Below are 22,740 nucleotides of genomic sequence, written 5' to 3' on the forward strand. Positions count from 1 at the left end.
GCCTCCTGCAGCCCCTGATGCAAGAGGATGGAGTGCGCCTGTGAACAGCAGGGCAGGGTGGGCCATTCTGCATCTTCGGATGCTCCGCCGATGGCCATGGCACGAGTTAGGCCTGATCCTCAGTGGCTCTGATTTATGGTGGGTTCTGAAATTGGCTCCTTGCAGTCCTCTACCCCTCCTAAAGACCTAGGTAGGATGATTTTAATATCATTTGTCTTTGAGTTCATTTGCTTCTTCTCCTATTTTTTCCTAATCAAATGTGTTTTCTTTAAGAACATTGGGTCCCACAGTGTTTGTGGTAAGTCCCGTGATCCGTCTGAGGCGAGGTAAATGAACCTGCAGTCTGTAAAGAGAAGTAACAGCGCAGGCGGGGTCTGCAAACAAGAGGGCAGCCAATGAAACTGACAGAAGTTACATTAAATGGATACCAGGAAATACATTTGTTTAATCCAACTACATGACTGACCTGTGGAACTCACTGCCACAAGGTCATTAAAGTCAATAGCCCAGCAGGAATCAAACAAGAATGAGGCATTTGAATACATAAAGAGAAAATCCACAGTTCTGTTAGACAGGATAGAAATGTAAAAGGGACATGAACCCACCACTAACTGATGGAGCTTAGGGACAAACTATGGGCAGGTTAGTCCAAAATTATCCATTACAAAGTTTCAAGCACCTTCTTCTGAAGCAGTTAATGGGGGATAGGGTACTGGGGTAGCTGGACTCCTAATATAATCTGGTCTGGTAATTCCTGTGCTCTTAGGCCCACTTCTGTTCTCAGGCAAAGGGCCGGACCACAGAGAACTGGGAAAGAAAGCCAGAAAGGAGCTGGAGAGATACTAAAGGAAAGGTTGCGGATGGGGAGAGAAATGAAGAGCACAGGCTGGAGTTATTTATAGAAATGGCTTTTGTGAGGGGAGCGATATCAGTGCCAAACAGAGATTGTAAAAATAATTCCGGAGACAGGCGCCTCTGCCTTCGCCGAGGAGGAGGCTGCATGACAATTATAATAAATGCGGTTGGAAGAGATGCCAGGTGGGGGGGGGGAAGCAGACGATCTCTCTCCCTGTTGATCTTGCTCTGCATTCGTCCAGCACGAACCACACAAACATTGTAACATTTTTAGCCTCTCCCTCCACACTCCCCAACAGCTGCTGCTCACAAACCTCCACACCAAACCGTTTCCTTCACACCCACTCCTGCCTCCATGGGGAAGGGAAAGAGGAGATATTAGCCTGGCAAAGGTGGCAACTGAAATAAGGGGCTCTTGGCTTACGTGTCAGAAAGGACTGTGCCCTTTAAAGCACATCTTCACTGCAGAGTTAACTCAGGTGATTGGCACCCGGGTTAGCCTAGCCAGGCTGTGAGCAGCGACACTGCCAAGCCATGCTTGAGTTACTGTGTAGGTCTACGCTGCACTCAACCCCCCGCGGCTGGCCCAGGTCATCTGACATGGGCTGGTGGTGGGGTAAAATTGCAGTGTAGACATTCGGGCTCTGGCTGGATAGACCTGGGTTCAAATGCCTGCTTTGCCACAGACTTCCTATGTGAACTCGGGCAAGTCACTTAGCTTCTCCAGTCCTCAGTTCCCCACCTATGATGTAGGCATGACAGCACTGCGAGACCCCACAGGAAGGATAAATTCACAAGGTGCTTGGAGACTGCACTAACGGGGGCCGCAGAAGTATCTAAGATAGTTTGTAGAATTAATGAAATGGTCCCCTCCACCATGCCCAAGAACTGCGCTGGAGTCTAGTTCTCTCACATACCCATGTGGGGCCTGTATCAGGCCTTTGTTTCTTGAACAGCCTGATGCTAACTCTGTATCCTATATACTTAGTCAGAGGAGGGCAAAACTGCTGCTATATAGAAACCAAAGCCCATTACCAATCCGGGGGAAAGGAGCGTGATCTGTGAAAAATTCCCTCTTGAATTCCCAAAGGACATTTGCCCACTCCAAGCAGAGAGCTTAACATTCTTCTAATGTACTGTTGCAAATTCCATGCAGTCATCCAATTTCTGCTTCCATATATTAGTACCTCTTGACTCCACTGTAGTGTTCCAGATTATCCACGGCTCTGTAAATTAATGCACCAAGATCCAGTATTGAAGTTGCTATCACACTACATTTATTAGAGCCAGTTGAAACTGACAATTGTTTTCTGTGGGAAATGTAGAAAAATGTTGGACTTTCCAGTGAATATTTTTGGTGTTTTCAACTACAGCAAAACGGGGCTGAAAAATCTTTGATTTCCGAAAGCCATTTTAAAAAAAAAAATTAAACCTCAATTTTTTTTTGCACTGAAAATTTTGTCTAAAATGAAAATTTTTCAGAGACATTTTTTATTTTATGATGAAAAGCCATTTTCTGTCACAATTATTTTTTGATGAAAATATCTGAGCTGGCTGTGTTGAAGGATATCTGCACTGTACAGCCATACATGGTTGACCCATGCCCCCAGTACAGTGGGAGGTTTAGGCTGGACATTAGGAAAAAGTTTCTAACTGTGAGGATGGTTAAACACTGGAATAAATTGCCTAGGGAGGTTGTGGAATCTCCATCTCTGGAGATATTTAAGAGTAGGTTAGATAAATGTATATCAGGGATGGTCTAGACAGTATTTGGTCCTGCTATGAGGGCAGGGGACTGGACTCGATGACCTCTCGAGGTCCCTTCCAGTCCTAGAATCTATTAATCTAATGGCAGCCTGGGACTCAGGACACGGGAGTTGAATTCTCTGCTCTACCACATGTTCCCTGTTTGACCAACTCACTTATTGTGTCCGTACCTCAATTCTCAGCTGTCAAATGAGGTTTTGTGAGGCTAAATATATTACAGCTTGTTAGCTGTGCAGATACTGGGGCAGTGGTGGGCAGATAGATAGATAGAAATCCTACCTTATGATTCACAGTATAAGCCAGCTACTTACTAACAAGGGATAGGAAGATACATCACCAACGGGCAGAGAATTCCATTCGAGATATTTTTGCAACTTCTTGTCAAGTGTCTGGTACTGACCATTGTCAGAAATGGGTTACTGGACTCACCTGCTATGGTCGTTCCTAATTCCTCACTTCTATACATTTATACCACACTCAGCTGAGCACCTATTCATCCATGCAGGTCCATGCAGCTGCTACAGCAAAGTGTTCCTATTATTTATCATTTGTACTTCAGTAACAACGGAGATTATAGCCCTATGGTGCTGGACATTGTCCACGTGCGTTGTGAGAGATGGTTGCCCATGTAGCTCATACTCTAAATGGACAAGGCAGCTGAAGGAGAGGAGGCAACACAGCAGAACCCGGAACAGAACACAGCTCTCTTACCTTGCAGTCCAGTGCTCTAGCTACTCAATCATGCTGATCGCCCAAAGGGAGTTCCTGCCAGAGGTTAAACACAGATAATCAGGGGCCTTTGTAGAACCCATAAGATTGAAAAAATGGCTCCCACTTTGCGGACCATAGAGAGAGCAAAGCCCAGATCATAGAATATCAAGGTTGGAAGGGACCTCAGGAGGTATCTAGTCCAATCCCCTGCTCAAAGCAGGACCAATCCCCAACAATCCTCAAATGTGTTTAGACATCTAACTCTCAGAGTATCCTTCGAAGGTCTGGACTCAAAGGGCCCAGGACCAGCCCTTTAGCAATGACTGTGTCAGATCCAAAAGAAAGTTTATCAGAGACTCTGACAGGATTTCCCAGAATCCTGCAGAAACTATGGAGTGGATTAATCATTCTGCAAGGGAAGGTAGGCAGAAATCAGGGATGGGGGCGTTTGACACTTCAGTACAGAAGAAGATGGAACTGAATAATCAAGGGGAAATATGCTAGGAAAATGCCAGACCGCCTTCTTGTTACTTCTTTTTTTTTTCTTTTGCCCAAATCTGTCTCTGCATCCTCCTTTCTGACCAACTTTCATCAGCCTGTCACTGGGTGACAACATCCAAGGCTGCAAGAGGAAAGCAACAACAGCAGCAAAAACCCAAAACCACACAAACAGAAATACCAGCAACCCACCCACCCCAGGATTCTCTGTCCGAACTGTGAGGAAACTTGTGAAGATATTCATAACAAACGGGCACCATTCCTAGCTGGAGAAGCTAATAATTGCTGCTTGCGGATGGCATCAGCCAAGCAATCTACAAAAAAAAAATAGAATGATGAATCTTGCAGAAGGTGTGAGGGATAGGACACACTTGTTCCCTAGTTGGAGTGACAGAAGAGCAGCTGGCAGGCAGATGGTGGAGTGAATCTATTTTTATTTGTAAAGTAGACAAAACTTTGTATTAATAGGCTCAAAAATGAGATTCTGTTGGTGATTCTATGTTCTCCCCAACATCTATCTCTCAAGGACATCGCACCTGCCTTAGTTATGAACTGCCCCCCATCACTCCTCCACGCACAGCATGTGGTGCTGGTGCTGGGTCCTGTTAAATTAGTATTGTTTATCTCGGGGCACTGTCTGCACTGACATGACATCCAGACCACTCATCTGGGATTACACGCCAGCTGTGCCTTGTTAAGTCTAAAGAGGAGCCCGCACCAGCAAAGCTCAGATTCAGATCCGAACTCCGCCAGGGTTCAGGTTTGTCCGGAACTGAGGTATTGGTTTAGGCCCAGCTCTGTTTCAGACCCAGATTTACCTCTGCACCTGTTCTCTTCCTACTGGTACAATACTGAAAATACAGAACTGTGGAGCTCGGATAATGGAAAACATCCATGTTACAGAAATGAAGCCCACAGCATTGCCAGCTTCCTCCTCCCTGTGTTACCATCTCGATGTCTCTCCTTTGAGTCTCTGTTATACATTTTAAATGTCCAGTTCCACATCTTTCCTTTCAGCCGTGGCAGGTTGAGAGATATGAGCTCCTCAGCGGTCCAGCTGCTCTGCTGATCACGCAGTGGATTTGTTGCACTGATGAAGGTGGCATGCACAGCTTCCAGGGAAGAGGACTGAGGAGAAGGCCAGATGTTTATCCCTCAAGCAGTGATTCCTGCTGGTTAGTCACAGTACAGTACAGTCTACAGAGCCCTCAGTCCAGTGTCACAGGCTGGGGGTGAAGGCAAAAAGGGTCTGCAGGGGGAAAGTGAAAAGAAAGGGCATTAGCAAATGTGACTCCAACACTGATGACAAAGGGAAGGCAGAAGTGGTCTGACACCACATTGCTAAATGACGATGCAGAAGAACACCCTATCCAACTGAAATTACAGGGGTGATTGAGGTCCATGACTGGATCCCAGGCACCACCGCGACACAAATTAATAATGCCAGATCCCATGTCCCATTATCTGTCTCCTCAGCCATTCAGGCACTCTTTGCATCTTCCTCAGCTAGGAGCCAAAAATCATCCTTGCCTGCGCTTCTCTCTCAAACTCATGACATTTAAATGAATGCTTTGGAATGTCCCCAAAGCCCACACAATATGGCACACTGCTCTCTGGGCATTCCTTTGCATCAGTCACAAGATCCCTACCTATGATTTTCTGGTGACTGCATGCCCTGTAGTCCCATTACGTGACCATTGCTAGTGGTAGGAGAACCTGAGAGTTCAGAAATCCAGAGTGGATAAGCATCCCAGGAGCTCAAGCTATTTCTTTAGATTGGATCCAAACTCTTTGGATCTCCTGAGTCTGCAGAGGGTTGAGAATCTCATTAAAGTAGCCTCTCATGAGATTTCTAGCACTTTCCGCTTCTGGTGAGGCTGGAGACCTGCAGAGAGAATAGCCTCTGTGCTGCTATAGAAGAAAAGAGGCAGGCAAAACTTTCAAGCTTTGCAAAAGAGTTTGGTTTGAATTTTGAACCAAGGTTCAGGTTGGTTCTTACTTCCTTCAACCTTGCTTATTTCTCATGTGAAGGACAAACTCCAGGGAGGAGCCAAGTTGCCTTTAAGCATTTAGGAGACCAGATACCTTGTGTATTTTATTATCCAGCCATCTCTGCATGCAACAGCCCAGTATTCACATCTGGTCTGAATGACTGTGCCCAAACTAAGATCTAAATGGTAAAAGGGTGGTAAACATGCTGAGACCAAACACAGCAATTTGAGATCCTCCAGGAAAATCAGATGCAATAGTGCAGATTATTCATTATTATTATAGTGTCTTTATTCTGCAAGGCAACCTCGTGTTACCTTTCAAGAGCTAACCATTTCTTTGCTAGAGCATCCCAGCACAAAGCAAAACCAGGCCTGTATGATGCCTAATCATGATGTTAAGATGCTGTGACTTACATGATATCTGTTCTGTCTGCGATGGATTCCTTCCAGGGCCATCCTACACATCATCACACCCCAGACACGGTTAGTCATGTGACTTTTGACATAACTTGTACAATGCCCCACATATCACTATCTTAAATTCAAAAGCGAGGTGGTCCGGCATTGTGCCATGCAAACTGAAAACACAACATTCCTCCTCCATCGTTTACAGGTAAGAACTCCATGGAGCAGTCATGCTGCCTGGGGCTTCCAGAAGTATCTAAATGACTTAGGAGCCCAAGTTTCACTAAAAGCCAATCGGATTTGCACATCTAAGTCACATGGGTGCTTTTGAAAATCCCACCCCTTGCCTTTAAACGATGAGGAAACCAGATGTCTCATTTACCTAGGTTCGTATGTGAGAGCCCATCACCGTGGTATCCGAGTGCTAGCCAAAATAAGGTGTGCTTCTCTCTCTTTCCTCCAGACAGCAGGGACTGGGGCTTCTGTTGTTCTTGGGGTTTTCTGTGTGTTATAGCAAGCAGGCACAGTTGCAGATGAGGGTGTTGCATTTTTCTCTGAAGGCGTTGAGGTTCAAACTCATCTGATCCCCTCTGGGAGAAAGATTCACAAGTCAGTCTCCAAAAGACCTCTGTCCCAAGCATCTAGGAAACTCACTCTTGAAGCTGATGGGTCCACTGTCTCAGTGGAAAGAAAGTGTCACGTGTCATGAGGACACAGGTTGAGAAGACCCTTCAGTAACATGGATCGGTCCCATGGAAGGCTTCACGACCAATGCCTTGAATTTGTCCCAGTGCTCACTGAGTAGTCAGTGAAGAGTGGAGAGCCCTGGGAAGGGCAGTCTGTTTGGCTGAGCTGCTGTGCCGAACTAATTGCAGCTGTTTTAAGGTTGGCTGCTTCATTCCTACGCACAGAGCATTACAGTAACTGAGCCCAGAGGCCCTGGCTCTGTGGAGCGCTGTGACTATGTCTGAACAGCTGCTTTCTTGCCAGCCAGAGCCAGAAAGCTCGTGTTTTGTGGCTGTGGAGCATCCTACTGATGTCAGGCCAGATGACCTCAATGAAGGAGGATGTTCTGGAGGCCAGGAGTTCCTTGCAGTGCCTCCCTCTCCTTGTCTCATCATCTCAGGCCTTCCCAGGATTCTGCTTTTCCAAGTACATCCAGTTGCTGGTCTCAGCCAAGCTCTTGGGGGACAGCGCGGCATGAGCCTGTTGCAGGCACAGTACAGAGCTGGGTGTCCTCCGTTTACTGCTAGCATTTGCATCCAGGCTAGTGGCTATGGATGGATGTGGAACAGGATGAAGGAGAGGACAGATCCCCGTGGGACTGCACAGGTCAAAGCTTGGGTGTGAAGGAGCCAGTCATGATTCTCTGGGGCAGCTTGAGAAGGGACAGTCGACGCCATCTCAGTGCAATCCCACCAGCCCCTGCCACAACTCTGTGGCTGGGCAGCAGAAATAAGTGACCATGTCACTTGGCTAGACAGAGGCCCAGCAGTGCAAACCTGGGAGAACGGGCCCTAGTATTTGGCCAAGAGGATCACCTCCTCCAGTGCCACCAATGTTGTCTTGGTTCTGTCTCCTGGCCTGATGCCGGATTGGGAAGAGCACAGAGGCTAGATGGAGCTGGGGTAACCCTGGGCAAGCCCACAGGGATGGGAGGTTAGGCGTGGGGTGGCAGCTGGAGAGGACTGGGGTGTACAAGGAGTGCTGCAGGATCACAGGGCATTGGGAAGGTTTTATGAAGCCAAGATTGCACAGCACTTCCTCGCATCATCCTTGTCCGCATGCACAGCCTTTATTCCCTCATCTCTCTGGCATTAAAATTCACCCCCTCATTTATTTCCCACAATGCCACTTAAATCCACATAATGATAAAACATGCATCTTAATACTGTATCCTCAGTGCTAAGTGCCAGGAACAGCAAAGATCCATGCAAATCCCCGGCACTTCAGGACAAAGGCTTGAGTGTCACATTGCACTGTTCACACGCCAGAGCTCCCCATTCAATTTCATTTCAATTTATTTTCTCCATTTCTTTAATATACATAGAGAAGGGGACGCATATAAAATGGCATTAAGAACCTTTGTACGAACGGGAGCCAGCGTCTGCATTTAGACTCTTCCTCACCCCACTCACGCTGAGCGGCTTTCCAGTTAATGAGTCTATGGGACTAGGCACTTCTCTGGCGTCTCTCACAACAGGAGATGAACACCGCCCACCCATTCATGAATTGATCTTCACGCAGGGAGGTAGGGAATGATTATCCCCCCGTTTCACAGATGGGAAACAGAGCGTGATTGAGTGACGTAGCCAGGGGCTGATAGGCCAAAGGTATTAAGAGAAAATCAGTTGCTGTCTATCATTAAACAGTGCTAAACAAGGCTCGGGGTTTAGTATACGGAGCCCGGAGCCTGCTTAGTACCATGGCAAACACCATTCAAAAGCCTTTCGACTTTTTTATTTCAGATACCGAAAAGCAGGTAAAGCCTCTGAAACGTAAAGTATGGAATAAAATAAAAGCCTTAACATCCTTTCCCTTTAGCTGGCGAGAGTTTTAGAAGGAAAACCCCCTTGTCTGCAGGGCCAGCTCCAGGCATTAGCTGACCAAGGTTGTGCTTGGGGCAGCAGATTCTAAGGGGCGGCATTCCGCCCAATCCTAGGGTGGCCCGGACACTTTTTTTTTTTTTGGTTCGCTGCCAGCCGCCCTGCGCCCTGTTTTCTCGTTGTTTGTTTCTTTGTCTGTTTTTCTTTTGTTTCGCCGATGACTTTCAGTGTGCCACTTCACAGGGCAGCGCGGAGGAGAAGAGCTCCTTGCTGGGAGCAGGCTTCGCACTCCATCTGCCCCAGCCAGTGCCAGGTCTTCAGCAAGCCTGGCAGCCTGTGTCCTTCCCTCCCTGCCAACCGATGACTTTCAATTCACCTGTGGGCGGGAGCGGCGCTGAGCCCTCCTCACAAGCGCCCCACTTGAATGAAGCCCTGGCTGCCCCCCTTCTCTCTCTCCTGTCCTCCCTCTCCCCCACTAGCCGAGGCCCGCACTCCGCTGCCCGGGGCATGTCTGCAGCACAGGAAGTCCTGCTAGCCAGAGTGCAGCCACTGCCCACCCAGAGGCTTGCCAGCACAGCCGGGGGAGGCAGCTGCGAGCCGCCAAGTAAGTGGCACCGAAAGTTTGTACCCTGGTGGGTTTTTTTGTTTGTTTGTTGGGTTTTTTTGGTTCGCTGCTCTGGCCTTCCTGCACCCTGGTGGTTTTTGGGGGTTTTTTTGCTTGAGGTGGCAAAAAAGCTAGAGCCAGCCCTGCTTGTCTGGTTGGTCTAGTTTCTTGGATGGCCTGAAAGATGACAATTCCTGCCCCTTTGGCAGGTGCTGCTGCAGTCTGATAAAGTCAGATCCAGTTTTATTTCAGGAGGTGTTTGGGATTGAGCTGGAGCTGGCAGCGGGTGACGATGTCATCTGGGTCCCTTTCTCTGCCCTGAGCTGGTCAGGACATCCCTCAGGATTACGACAAAGAAGGCGTGGGGGTCCCAGAGGGGTGGCAGCCATGATGGGGAAAGCTTGGTCCAGCAGCCTCCATTTGTTCTTCCTTTTGTTTTTTTAAGGACCCAAAGACAGAGTAATGGATGGAATATCTTATCCCTTATTAGGTGGCTATCACTTAGCCTGAATATACCATTATTTGGGAATTTCCAGTTCCATATCATCTGTTTTTACCAAGCATGATTTTAACACAGTCTTTTGAGTTATATCAGTTCCTCTCCCTTCTGTACCTTTTCCCAGCAGCATTTGTGGTTATACGTTCTTGTGACCAGTAAGGAACTCTCATATCCTTTTTACAGGTGAGCTCCCTCTTATCAAACTGGGGGCGGGGGGGTCTGTGTCAGAGCCAGGAATCGAGCCCAGGTCTCCTGAATGGTAGCTTCATGCTGTAGTTTCAAGAACATGCTTCCTCGGAGGCTGATCAGGCTGTGACTACAGGTGAAATTTTCATGACAAAGTTGTTGTTTCACCAATGTCGCCCTCTTTCCTGTTCACAAACTGTCAACGAAGCAATACGGATCTTTCCTCCTAATTCCTAACTGGTCCTTATATCATTTATCCAAACAAAGGGTAACCTGTGGGTTATCCCAGAACATGAGCACGGTGGTTACTTGGGATTTGTTTTGTGTGTTGACTGGTCGCCTAAGTCACCTGGTATCATTCCTGAGCCCTGAGTAGCTGATTGAAAGTTTATCAACAGGAGAATAGCAAATGCTCTTATTGGTGCAAAACTGCAACCAATAAAAGGGAATGCTTCTTCAGACAGTGAAATGGACTTCTGTCCCCACCTGGAGTGGGCCCTGGGAAGGAGATGTACCTGAACTAGATTTCTGTGCCCAACGGGAATAGACACAGGGCCCAATCCCATGGGAGGAGATAGAAAATCTGCGCTGGAATGCCAGGCCCACCTCTCTGGGTACAACCCAAATTGGAGACTGTGCCCACCTGTAATGGATTCTATGCTTAATCCTGAAAAGAAGAACTAAGCAGAACTTCTGAGCAGAGTGGCATGGGCTCTGGTTACATTATCCCTGGAAGGAGGAGGAGTAAAGTCCGAAATGGACTGCTACACCCACCTGGAATGGCCTCTACATGAGCTCAGAGTGATTATTGGCTTTGGCCACATCTTGCCCATTTCTTTCCAGGCATTCCTGGTTGCAAAAGCCGGTCTGTGTGTGGGAGATGGTGGGGTAAGTGCCATGTGTCATGGGGCTGGGAAAAGCAGTGCTGTCCTCCAAGCAGTGCATCCCCATGAGTACAGCAGTGTCAGAGGTGAGACTGATGGTCGACAGGTTTTATATGGCTCTTACCAAATGCTGGAAGAGATTAGGGGAATGTCAGGCGCACGGTATCAGAGGCTCTTTGAAGTCAGCCTGAACTGGCAGCTGGCCCTCACTCCAATGTCTTCTTTCTTAATGACTGAGATGTTTAGCTGAGTGAGGAGACTGAGCGAACATGGGCTCTCTCTCTCCTTCTGGTTTTGGTCAGACAGGTGGTGCCACCCCAGGAACCAGCTCTGATTGTGATCCTGGTGAGCCACGTAAGGGATCAAATCACTATTGTCATTGTTACCACCACTAACCTCAACTAGCACCAATGACACAATCCACGAGCACCACCCACTGCCACCAACACTATTACCACCCACCAACACCACTAAAACCATACCCTACCCCCAGCAACAGCCTCCACTACCACCACTTGCTACCACCGCTAACCCCCACTAGTGTCAACAACACCACAACCACTCAGTAACACCAACATCACTACCACCACCAACTCAAACACCCACTAACAACAGTACCCACTACCAGCAACACAACCCACTTCCTGCCATTAATAGCACAACCACATCATCACCACCACCCACTACCACACTGAGACCACAACAAATGTTATTGCTCACCTGAGCCAATGGTCTGGGAGGGGCTGGAGGAGGGATGGGGGACCCCACGTGCCCCAAGCAAGAAAGGTTTCTCTGATCCACCTCTCTCCTGTCCTGGCCTCTCATGCTCCTGGGATGTTACTGTGTGGCTAAGCAAAAATCCTGACTCTCCACTTTGAATCATTTTTTTCTCAGAGGCTGAGGATGTGGCCGAAGATTTATTACTGACAATCCCAGAACCTGTCCTGTCCTGGAGTGTCTTTATACAGGATCTCAATGTAATTCAGTGGAATTCACCCTGCAGGCAGGAAATTCCCTACCGGAGGAGTAGGATTCTAATGCACCAAGGTTGTATTCATTCCTGTTTGCTGCATGCTAGTGGGACGTTTGGTGCTGTATGTCACACTTTCAGGATAACTGCACCGGTATTCCTCCCTCACTTTCATGCTCCACTCCAGGAGTAGCCAGCCAGATCTGAGGTCTCCAGCTGTCTCCTGGGCAGGGACCCTTGTCCTCCTCCCTTCTGACCAGGAGTTTTACGACTGCACAGCTCCCTGCCTTGCACTGTGATACCCCCAGCAAGCCAGTTTGCCTAATGACCAGCACCCGTGCATTGCTCTGTCTCCCTGAGACCTATGAACAGTGTGCTGCCAGCAGTTACAAGTTCCCACACAGCTCTTTCGAAACAAGCACGTTTATTCTTAAGGTAAAAGCGTCCCAGAGAAAACATGCTAAAAACAGCAAACAGATTTAAACACACACCAAACATGCCAGGAGTCTCCCATCAGTCTTGTGGTGCCTAATAGGCCAAGATCTTTCCGATGCTTCTGCAGGGTCGCAGGCGGGGGCAGGATCAGAAAGAAGGCCCTGAATCAGTTTAAATCCAGCCATTTTATATCAAAATCTCTTTTATCTGATGGTCCCTGGAAAACCCACTTTGAACCAACACAGACTCACCTCCCCAGGGGTGTGGTACCACTCTGGAGGTGTTTACAGCCTAAGCAATTCACCTTAATCATCCTCCCACCCCCACAGCTGTGGTAACCCTGCCCTGTGAAGGGGCTGACTCACTGCTGGCGCCTCCTCATGGCGGGCGTGGCATGGCAGCTCTCTCCCTGATGGCTACTGCACCTCTGAACCTGCCAGTTCCTGGGACTTGGCCCTGTGTCCAGGTCACTTTAAAGCCTCTCTCCTTGCAACGTAGTCCATGGACAAAAAGCAAGGGGAATTATGGCAAATAAATGGAGTTCCTAGGGAATAGAGAGGAATGGTGACCTTGCCCTTCAGGGTGCATCAGAATCTGTCCCTGCCTTCCCTCAGGGAGTGGCCATTGGGGAAGCTCCTACCTTCAGTCAGCCCTTTCCTCAGGAGCTGAAGGTTTGTTCTCTTCCCTGGTCTGCCCACAAGTGAGCAGCTCTGCTCCTCCTGCAGCCTGTGCATGCCTTGCAGGTGTGGGAGGGTGGGGCTGGCTGGCTGAGTCCAGAGCAGCTCCTTAACCCTTTGTTGTTCCGTGTGGGGTTGGTACACACCAGCACACACGCCCTGGAGTTGCATACAATCCCCGTCCCCCAGTTATACTTAAAGGGAGAGCAACTTTCTACACTCTGGTCCCCTAAGATACTGCCTCAGATTACAATACCTGTCACACTGTACACACACGGAGGAGCACACTTGGCCCCCTCCCTCAATAGGCTTTATAGGTGAACTCCCAAAAAAGAACAAGAAGATACAGATCCAGCCACACATTGGCGTCCCATTCTTGGATCGTGATGACGGAACTCGCACTACATTTGGGGATTGACGTAGAGGCTCATATCCAAGCCTTGGCCCCCATCACCAAAATATGTGAGCACCTCATCATCTTTAGTGCATGTGTCCTCCCAACATCCCCATTGGGGAAACTGAGGCCCAGGGAGGGGAAGTGACTTGCCCAAGGTAACACAGGAGCAGGAAACTGAACCCGAATCCAGGCACTGATTTGATCTCAGTCCCATGCCCTAATCCAGATCTGACAAGACATCTATATCTGTCTAGCTAGGTGTTTACACCACACTCCTCAGCGTGGTATCTGAGTGCCTGCCTGGAGGGATAATACTGATCAGCCTCTTGAAAGATGAGAGTGCAAAGATGGAGATTGGAAAGAGGGGAAGATTGACGACCAGCATGCCAGGAGCAGGGAGGGCATAATGCACTAAACACCAGGATCCCATCAAATCTGCCAAGACTAACTCATTTGGAAGGAGATGATCTCATAAATTGATTAGTTTTAAGACTGTTTTAAAAGTCACTCCCCCCTGTGATTAAAGGTTGTGAGTTCAATCCTTGAGGGGGCCATTTAAGGATCAGGGCAAAAATCTGTCTGGGGATTGGTCCCACTTTGAGCAGGGGGTTGGACTAGATACCTCCTGAGGTCCCTTCCAACCCTGAGAGTCTATGATTCATAGGCAGCCCCTGCATGCCTTGCTGAGTCTATGACAAAGTATATCCTTTTTCTTCTCTCAATGGGTCAGTTCTATAGTTGATGGGCCATCAAGCAAGTTAGGCAGTGCTCATGCGAATTTGTCTGGGGGTGTTACCCAGATGCACAGCACAAGTTTGGAACTACAGACATACCCAGGGCCGCCCAGAGGATTCAGGGGGCTCACCCAGTGGCGGTCCAGGTCTCCGGCAGCATTTCAGCGACAGGGGGGGGCCTTCAGTCGCTGCGCATCTTCAGCAGCACTGAAGGGCCCCCCGCTGCCAAAATGCCGGCTCAAGACCTGGACCGCTGCTGGGCCAGGGCTCACAGGGCTCCTGCGGGGCCTGGGGCAAATTGCCCCCCTTGCCTCCCCGCCACTCTGGGCAGCCCTGGACATACCATACATATAACTTACAATACAAAGGTGATACAAACACATAAAGGAGATTATCGTACTCAGCAAATGATCACACTTTTGCAGATACATCACATGGCATATCTGGCACAACCCACTGCCATTTTACTATATTGGTATTCAAAATACCTAAAGTGTCCCCCAGATTCCATACAGTGTCAGTGTCTGATGATTTGCTGTGAGTTTCCAAATTCTGAGGCCTCTGCTGGTCTTCTTCCAGATGGGGGTAAACTTGCTGTGTTCACTGCGGGGGGAAAGGGCTACCTGCCTCTTGTGCAAAATCAAAACCTTGTGAAGCCGGATGCGCAAAGCAAATGACTGCCTCTGTGGAAAAAAAAAACGTTCGTGAAATTGCCTAACTCAAACAAGCTGAATTCTGATCTGACTTGCACAAATTTTTACTCCATCAGCTTCAGTAGATGGTCTTCCGACTTACACAGGTGCATGAGAGATGAGCTACAGGCCAGTGATTTCCCCAGAGCTCCTGAGGTCAGCAAATGCAGAGCCAGTCCCAATACTGACACACAAATGTGCAAGAAAACCAACCAGACAGAAAGACAGGGCTGCAAAGCCAAAGCTTCCCCACATGGACAATTGCCAAAGCAGCTGATGAATTAAACCGTCAGAAAGGGTCAGCTCCAGGGGTTCTGTGGCCCAAGGCAAACTGGCAGGTAGCCACCCTGACCAGCCTGAAGCCACTCGCATTTCGCTGCCCGAGGCAACCACCTCTTCTGCCAGTATGATACTGCCAGCCATGAAGAGATTACGGTTACCATACGTCCCGGTTTTCCCAGGCACTGCCTCTTTTTTGAGCCTTTGTCCTGGCAGATTTTTCAAACAACGCAATATCTTGGATTTTTGCAGAGCAGATGCTGCAGCTCAGAAAGAGCCCCGATTGCTCCACTTCCCGGTTGGTCCCTTCCCTGCACCTGCAGCTGGTTGAGCCCATCCCCTGCAGCCACAGCTGCCGGATCCCGTCCACCCAGGCCCCTGGCTCCCACCCTGGGGAAAGGGTCCTGCAGGTAGGTGCTGATTGATGCCAGCAGCCCTGCCATGATGACTAGGGCCATCCCCCACGGGGGCCCCCATGAGAGTTTTTCGGGGCCCCTGGAGCAGGGTCCTTCACTTGCTCCAGGGGCCCCGGAAAATTCTCGCGGGGCCCAGGCCCGCAGAGATTCTTCTGCTCCAGGTCTTCAGCGGCAATTCAGTGACAGGGGGTCCTTCCACTCCGGAACCACCACTGAAGTGCCCCGAAGACCCGCGGCAGGGGGAGGGAGGTCCTTCTGCCCTGGGACCTGCCATCGAAATGCTGGGTCTTCAGTGGCAATTCAGCGGTGAGGGCCCGCCCCCGCCGAAGACCCCAGGCCCCCTGTATCCTCTGGGCGGCCCTGATGATGACAGGGAGTGACAATGCTCCCCCACCTCCAGCGAGTACCTTTACTGCAGGTAAACCCCTCCTTCAACCGTGCCCCCCCCCAGCTCCCTCCCCACCCCCGCACAGTGTCCTTTTCGGGTGGAATCTGAAATATGGTGACCCTATATGAGTGGAAAACAAAACCATGAAGCAATCGGATGCAGTTCCTAATGGTGTTTAAACCATGATGGCATCATCTCAAACAGTCCCCCTGGGAAAGAACAGGCAGGCATATCAAAGGATCAACCTCGATATAGTCAAGGGAGAAGGCTGGATCCTCTTATTTTAAGGCCCCTTTGCATAATTCTGGCATTGCATTTAACCTTTGGCTAGTGGGGGGGCGAGGAGCTGGGCACAGCATAAGCTGTTACAGCAGGATCAGAATGAAGCAGCAGCAGCAAACCCTAGGAACCCCACCGGGGCAGCCGGTAGCCCGCGGCCCCTCCCTTTCTGCCCAAGGTCCCACCCCTTGCCCTCCCCTTCTGCCTCCCTTCCCTGCAGGAACCCAGCCCAGAGCACGCTCGCGCACACATGCACACTCCATAGCTCCTGCCCTCCCCAACCCCAGCCCAGGGCTGCCCAAGTGCCCCCAACCCCAGAGCCCCGAGCGAGCGGCACGCTCCCCAGCACCAGCTGCCCAGAGTCCCGCCGGCCTACCCCAGCCAGCCTGGGCTAGGGAAGAGTGGGAAGGACCAAGGAACTGCAGGAAGCGGTCTGGGGGTATAACGTGGGTGGGGCCATGCCAGGCTATTTGGGGAGGCACAGCCTCCCCCAGTCTATGATACCTGCCACCCGTAACCCCACCCTTCACTGCAGCTGGGCAGAATAGACACTAGCCCCTGTCCTGCATGCTCCTCTCTCTCCAGCAGCTCAGGGCCCACTCTCAGTCGAAGGAACGGGGAATCGTACTATTATTATTCATTATTTGTATTATCACAGCCCTTAGGAGCCCAGCTCACAGACCAGGACCCCGTCATACCAGGCACTGCCCAAACACGGAACAAAAAGACCGTCCCTGGGCCAAAGCTGAGGCTGCCGCTGCTCCGCACACACGCTGCAGCCTTGAAGCTCAGGGTAAATGAATTCCGACTGGGACCAAAAGAAGCCGAGTGGAGTCATTAGCCGGGCTCTGGTGAAAGCACCATCATGGAGCCCAGCACTCTGTTTATTATGCCCCATTCAAAGCCTATGAAAGGGGCACTCAGAGTGCGCCGATGTTCACGATGCAGCCACTTGTGAACGGGAGCACATCTCTTTCTCTCCTCTCTCACTAGCGTGCACCTTGAATGAACAATTTATCCCATTGACCTACACTCTCTGCCGGCGCGACAAAAGGGTCCCCACTTCGGCGCGGCCTGGCTTTGAAAGCCTTCTGTCGCACAGGAGCCTTGAATGCCACCGAAAGGAGAGAAAGCAAGAACACCTCGAGTGTGATTCCATGCAATTGAGACAGTTGGATAACATCCCTGGAGCGAGGAGCTGCCATCTGCTGAAGAGATCGTTAACCAATTTCCCTAACAAAGCCAGGTGATTGGCTCTATTCTTTGGCACAGCAGAGGCGCTTGTCATGGGAAGCCAGAGCACGTGTTCAGGGGAAACCTCTCCATTCCCTGCCTGCCCTCTGACAAGCATGAGAATCTCTCTGGCCCTCTTCTGTGTTTTCGGAATTGATCTTGCTCTGCATCCTGCCCCCATCCACCAGCTGTGCCACTATCTAATAACCCCCACTCACAGAATGATGACTATCATCATGGACAACACAGTAGGAATGGAAGGGGAGCATTGGCCTGCTAAATCCAGGGATGTGAGTTCAATCCTTAAGGGAGGTATTTAGGGATCGGGGGCAAAAATCTGTCTAGGAATTGGTCCTACTTTGAGCATGGGGTTGGACTAGATGACCTTCTGAGGTCCCTTCCAACCCTGATATTCTATGATTCTATAATTCAGTTGTAAAATACTCACATCGTATTGCAGGCGAGTCACTCACCAAGCTGGATTGAAACACTCGCCCATAGGTGCTCAGGCACCCACAGAAAAAAAATTGTGGGTGCTCAGCACCCATTAGCCACAGCTGTTCGGTGGCTGGCAGGAAGGCTCAGGGGCAGGAAGAGGTGGAGTGGGGGCAGGCCTTGGGGGAAGGGACAGGAGGGTGGGGCCTTGGGATGGCAGGGAGCACTCACCAGGAAAAATAAAAGTCAGTGCCTGTGCACCCACCAGCAGTGTTTGAACCCAGGGCCTTCAGCACTGAACCGAGCACTAGAGATAAAGAAGCAACTCCATCACCTGCTACCAGGTGGTAGGCTATCATCTCCTCTGTGCAGCAGCCAGTAGAAATGGGATGTGGCTGTAAAATGGAAATCCCCATCCTTGAAAACAAAATAATGTTGTTGATATTTTTTCATTCCAAATCAGAACAAAAAGTAACAAACATGAAATTATTCACGTGAAGGGATTCCCAGAGCTGGCTGTTCAGAGAGCCCAGGGAACTGGCCAGGTGAACTGCTGGGTAGCTCAGGGAACTGGCTAGCTGAGAAGCAGGAAAACCCAGGGAGCTGACTAGCCATCAATCTAGCAGCCTGGCTCTCTGAGAAGCCCACAGAGCATGGGAGACAGTATTGCCTAGTGGATACAGCACTAAACTTGGACTCAGATGACCTGCATTCTATTCCTAGCTCCACCACTGGTCCTACTGGGTGACCTTGGGCAAGTCACGTCAGCTTCCCGTGCCTCAGCTTCCCCAGATGTAAAATGGGAATAAAGATCCTGACCTCCTTTGAGGGCTACTGATGAAAAGCACTAGATAGGAGCCAGGGGTTACTAGCTGGGGAGGCAGCCAGCTGGGGACCCCTGGAACCCACGGGGTCAGGAGTAGCCCACCAGGCTGGCTGCAAAGGAGCTGGGGAGGCAGGCAGGCAGGAGAGAGAGCAGGAATACAGACAAAAATACTACCAGAAACCTGCCTGATTTCCACTGAAAGGTTCAATGGAACTAACACATCCCCACAGCACATTTCAATCCCATGGAATCAGCACCTCTGACAGAGAACAATTTCCATCAGAAAACTGCCAGCCAGCCCTCACCATGGCACCAATGCATGTCCCTTCTGTGGTGAGATGCCGGGATGGCTGTTGTGGGGCATATGCCTGCATTTGGAAAGGAGAGTGGGAGTGGGTGATTAGGGAGGGTTGGTGGTGGAAGTGGGCAGGGTGGGGAGTGCTAGGAAGGTGCAGACAGGGAGGTTTTGACAGCTGGATAGCAGGATGGGGTTAAAGGGTTTTCATTCCTCCCTCTCCCAGAGACCTCAGAATGGCTATAGTCTGTCCATCAACTTCTCCTCACCCAAGAAAGAATCCAGCCCAGGTATTACGCACGTGGCTGCTAAGGCAGGACATCTGGGTTGAAGCCTTCACTCAACAGTTATTCCCTTTAATGTGCAGTGTTAAGAGTCGTCACACTTTTGGGTGCTCCGGGAGGCAAGTGATCAGAAGAGCATCTCAACTTTCATTTGAAAAGAAAAGCAAGTTTCCAGGCCTCGTGGTTGCAGAAAAATGCTTGAAAATGCAGCTCTACAAGGCTCCAACACCAGATGGCAAAGAAAAATAATCCAAACTTTATTAATGCTTAAAATCTCGTGAGTTGGGGGGTTGCAATGCTGAATATGGAGTATTACGGCCAAGTTTAGAAGCTTTGTTGATGGTGAGTGTGTGTGATGCGTCCCTCTTTGTGCCCGATCCAAAGAGGACATGAGTCTGTTATAACCCCTGCTACTGATCCTGACTCTTTAGCTCAAGCTACAGCAGCTCATGCTCATAGCGCTGGAGATCCCTGATCAACGTGGCGCCTGTTTACACTTAGAAGTACCTCCCAATTTACTCCAGGATGTAGCTGCTCTAGTGCTGAACCCTACGTACAGACAAAGGCAAACCAGTTTGACTGATGAAGGTAACTTACCCCTTCTCCCAACTCCTTCCCCAGGGTGGGCATTCTGCCCCCTTACCACTTATTTAGACCCACTCAAGGTTGCAGACACCCACACACACTCCCGCCCTCCTCTCAGAATTTGGCTCACGGTCTAACCTGGTGTGATTCTCGTGATAAAGCTCCGGAAGAGAAGGGGTGGGGGAAGCAACTTCCAGGAACGGGGTGGTCATGGGTGGTCTCACTGGGGCCTGGTAAGACTCCCATGGATTCAGGCTCTGGCCCTTGGTGACAGCAGGGCCCTGGCTGTGGGTTCAGTGATGTACCAACACCCCGCACGTGGCATGGGGAAACTGACTTCAGGTCTCTTGCTCATGAATATTGATTTGAGGAGGAAATGTAATCATTTCTGCTCCTCAGAGAGGTTGAGCAAGTGCGTGTTGGTGCATCTCATTCCATTTCCCTCGCACACCCCTCTGCATCCGGCTCCATCTCTCTGCTCTTCACTCTCACTTCTCCCTCTGCCTCTTTCACTCCCTCTGACGCTCTCGAATCTCTCTCACAGACATCCCAGATTCCCCCCCCACACCATCTACCCCCCCCTCTCCCAGTCCCTCTCTACTGCCCTCCCACTCACAGTCCCTCTCCCCCTCCTCCTCTCCCTCCCTTTCTCCACCCTCACGGGCTCTCTCCTTCTCTTCCTCCTCTCCCTTCCCATCCCCACCCTCACAGCCCCGTCCTCCTCCTCTCCCTTCCCGCCTCCACCCTCACAGTCCCTCTCCTCCTCCTCTCTTTTCCCTTCTCCCTCTCACAGCCCCTCTCTCCCCTCCTCCTCTTCCTTCTTCTCTACCCTCACAATCCCTCCTTTCTCTCTCAGTCTCTCCCCTATTCATTCATTCCCCCCTCCCCAGCGTTCCTCCATCTCTCTCAAAGCACATCCAGCTCTCCCCCTTTCTCTCTGTATCACTCAGCCCCTCTCCTCCTCCCTCTCTCTCTACTTTCTCTGCCTGCTGCCCCTACCCCACCACTCTCTCTTCCCCTCTCCCTCCCAGCCGCTGCTTTTTGGCAGTCGACACCGTTTCCAGTAACACGCCGCTGTCGTGTAACCCGCTAACCACTTTTACAACGCCACTAAATCACCTGGGCTGCCGGCGGAATCACTGTCATCTCACAGATGGGGAAATTTGTCCTTTTTGTCAGCACTCGGCGAGACGGGATGGCATAAATAGCAGGTTGCACTGCCTGCAGCTTGGAGATGTGCTGTGCGGAGCGGAGCACGCCATCCCTTGGGGGCTGAGAGAGCAGAGTATGAAAGTCAAGAAGGCATGATTTATTTTATGGCACAAGTCTCTAGGGGTGCTAAGTTTTCAGGGCAGAGCTGCTTTATCCAATTATCCCATGAAACCCACTCCACCCAAGACTGAAAGTCAACAGGCTGGTGGGCGAGGAATGCCCAACCGTGCCAAAGTGACATTCACAGCCTGGAACGAAACATGAAGGGCTAGGCAATATTTGGCACAGTAGCTGTGTTGAGTCATCTGAGAGCCCACATACAGGATGAGTTTGGGGTTCTCAACTCCAACAACATCAGTAAGGTTTGCACGCTTTGAGATACTGCAGGTCGCCTGGGGCTGGCAGAGGGCCCAGGCCTTGACTGCTGGGTAGAATGTATCTTTAAAACGGTTAAGTATTGTTCAGCGGCAGATATGGGAAGTGAATAGAACTGGTCAAGATTTTTTCTTCGTCCCATTTTTTCTCATGAAAAATGTTTTTTTGTTTTAACCAAAATTTAATTTTTTCACATGAAGGGTAGCCCTCTAAGTTGCTAGTTAGTCGCTTTAGCATACCCTGTTGCCAACTCTCATGATTTTGGGAGTTTTTCTTAAAGTCCCAGCTCCTGGAGACGTGATTATGTGAGACTTTCAAAGTCTGTTTGAAGGAGAAGGCAGGTTTTGTAGCTGCAGAGGAAAACTTGAAAATGTGATCCCTACAGACTCTAAATCCAGCAGGTGAATATCAAGACCCTCCCAGATGATGAATTCTGAAAGTTTTATGATTTGTCAGTCAATCTCATAATTTTGTGGGAAATAGTGGAAAAATCCATTTTGTTTTAAATTTTCCATTTTTCATTGAAATATCAGAAACATGTTTTGATTTAAAAAATCACTTTTTGATTGAAATTTTCATTTTTCTATTCAGTTTTCTTTAAAAAAATTCTCTTTTTAGTTTTCAAACCCTGATTTGTAAACAGTTTTCAAAAACCAAAATTAATTCTTGGTTTGAATTTTTCACTGAAATACTGAAAAAAAATCACAAGGCATTTTGGAAAAAAAATATATTTTTTTAAATCTTTCTCACAAAATATTGTCATTTTTAGACTAGCTCCAGGCGTGAGTTCCCAAGTAACAGACAACTTCCAAGTTGTGGGAAATGACAAATTAGCATTGCAGAAGTTTTAGTTCCCATGGGAATGAAAAGGTCACTATGGGTCCATCCCAGAATACAATGGAAAATCTGAGCCTCATTTTCCAGAAGGCAGTGGAATGCTCCAAAAAGGACACCTCCTTGCAGGGCCATGGAAAGCTTGCATTGATGGAGAAAAACCCTGCCAGAATTCTTTAGGAAGTTCTGAAGATGGTGGAGCATCCCTCGGTCCTGGTGAAGAACCTCAAGTTCAGAGAAAGGGGACTATGTTGGAAGGAACAAGAAGCTTGGAGAAGACAACACCAGCACCCTTTCTGTGCCCTCTGGAATCATGGGGTAACATGAGAATGCTGACAAGCAGAGATGGTTATAATGTTCTCAATTACAAAAAAATCAGGAAAAAATATTTTGATTGCATTTTCACCATCCTTTCTCTCCTGTTTTTTGACCACGTCAGCTGCTCCTC

The 22,740-nt window shown here is 49.5% G+C and overlaps 1 long non-coding RNA gene across 2 annotated transcripts; it reads right to left on the reverse strand.

The window, feature by feature from the left end:
- Window positions 1-435: 435 nt before the first annotated feature.
- On the reverse strand, window positions 436-21,412 carry LOC127038650 (uncharacterized). 2 transcript variants are annotated; one of them, XR_007770755.1, is made up of 6 exons: window positions 20,991-21,412; window positions 19,272-19,506; window positions 18,147-18,298; window positions 4,658-5,080; window positions 3,334-3,387; window positions 436-2,081 (listed from the first exon to the last, which is right to left on the reverse strand). It is a non-coding gene; the product is annotated as an uncharacterized LOC127038650 (long non-coding RNA). The 2 variants fall into 2 exon arrangements; XR_007770754.1 differs by lacking the exon at window positions 436-2,081 and having other exon boundaries at window positions 2,529-5,080.
- Between the last annotated feature and the right edge of the window lie 1,328 nt (window positions 21,413-22,740).

This window comes from Gopherus flavomarginatus, chromosome 21 (assembly GCF_025201925.1).
Source record: "Gopherus flavomarginatus isolate rGopFla2 chromosome 21, rGopFla2.mat.asm, whole genome shotgun sequence".
NCBI lineage: Eukaryota > Metazoa > Chordata > Testudines > Testudinidae > Gopherus > Gopherus flavomarginatus.